Source organism: Coenobita brevimanus, chromosome 112 (assembly GCF_032717465.1).
Source record: "Coenobita brevimanus isolate Jiangsu-jjx chromosome 112, ASM3271746v2, whole genome shotgun sequence".
Classification (NCBI taxonomy): Eukaryota; Metazoa; Arthropoda; class Malacostraca; order Decapoda; family Coenobitidae; genus Coenobita; species Coenobita brevimanus.
This window is the reverse complement of record NC_137065.1, coordinates 20,316,129-20,317,882: the sequence shown is the minus strand read 5'-3', so window position 1 is coordinate 20,317,882 and position 1,754 is coordinate 20,316,129.

The window sequence follows — 1,754 nt, the reverse complement described above, 5'->3', positions numbered from 1 at the left end:
CCCTTGTACAAAACGAAAGGGGAAAATGAAGTGTGTCGTAATCATAGGGGCATTTGTCTTCTTAGTGTAATAGGAAAAGTATATGGTGGGATACTTATTGACAGAGTTAGGGAAATAACAGAGGAATTAGTCGGCGAAGAGCATGGTGGTTTTAGGAAGGGAAGAGGCTGTGTAGATCAGATACTCATTCTGAGATCATTAGTGGAAAAGTTTCTAGAAAAGGGAAAGAAGTTGTATGTGGCCTTCATGGATTTCGAAAAAGCATATGACAGGGCGGATAGACAAGGATTGTGGAAAGTATTAAGACTATATAGAGTTGATGGGAAGTTGTTGTATGCTGTGAATAGCATATATGAGGGTGCTAAGGCTGCAGTGCATGAGGATAAAGAACTGAGTTAATTTTTCTGTTTAAAGGTTACGTTGAAAAAGGGATGTGTCATGTCTCCATGGTTGTTCAATCTGTACATGGATGGGGTTACAAGAGAGATACAAGGTATGGAAGTGGATGTTGGAATGGACCTAATGAGTAGAGGGCAGTGTTTGGAAACTCCCTGTATTGTTGTTTGCAGATGACACTGTGTTGTTAAGTGAAGACGAAGGGGAGCTGCAAGGCTTGGTGGATGAGTTTGGTAGAGTGTGTAAGAACGGAATCTAAAGTGAATGTAGGGAAGAATAAAGTGATGGTCTTCGAGAGAAGTGAAGTCAGTACAGTGAGGTTGGATGAGGAGGAAATGGAAAATGTGAGTATGTTTAAGTACTTGGGTAGTGTGATGAGTTAGGATGGAAGTTTGGAGGGTGAAGTGCTTGAAAGGGTACAACAAGGAAGAAAGGTTGCTAGTTCTTTGAAAGCAGTGATAAGAAACAGGGAAGTGGGCATGGAAGTGAAAAAGTTACTACGTGACAGTACTGTGATACCAACTCAAACATATGGAAGTGAAGCTTGGACGTTGTTGGAGGGACACAAGTCAAGAGAGCAGTGGAAATGAGTTATCTGAGAGGAGCATGTGAAGTCACATGGAGAGACGGACTGACACAAATAAGGATGTGAACGAGTATTGAGATGTGGATGTGGATGTGATAAGAAGTGTTAGGAGGAACATATTGACGTGGTTTGGCCATGTGGAGAGGATGGAGAGTGAGAGACTGACGAAGAGAGTGTATGTGAGTGAGATGGAGGGGGAGAGAGGGAGGGTGAGGCCAAGGATGAGATGGAGTGACGGAATGGAGAGGTATATGAGAAAGGGGGGGTGAGAGTTGGGAGCAGGGCAGTGATATGCCGGGGGACAGGGCGACGTTGAGACGATTTGTTTTTGGCCACCCCGTATGGGATTAAGGCGTCTGGCAATAGATAGATAGATAGTAGTAACAAAAGTAGTAGCCTAATGCTGATAATCACAGTCGTTTCTGTACTGGGACCAATGAATTGTATTATGAAGGCTACTGTTAATCTTCACTGAATAACTTCAAATGGTTAATTTTATTATGAAGGTTGGTGTTGACCTTCATGACCTAATTTTCAAATGGATGCAGGTGATTTTGTGGTAGTAGTAGTTGTAGTAGTAGTAGTAGTAGTAGTAATGGTGGTGGTGGTAACTGCCATTACTGTTGAAAAGTGGGATTTGCTAGTTACAGTAGGTAGTACTGGAAGGTACTCGGGTTTCTTTCGTAGTTCGGTTACGTGTCAAATTTGCCAGTTAGCCTGCTATTTGCGAGCAGAGGTATTTTGTAAGTTTACATTAATTTTTGTGCACTTT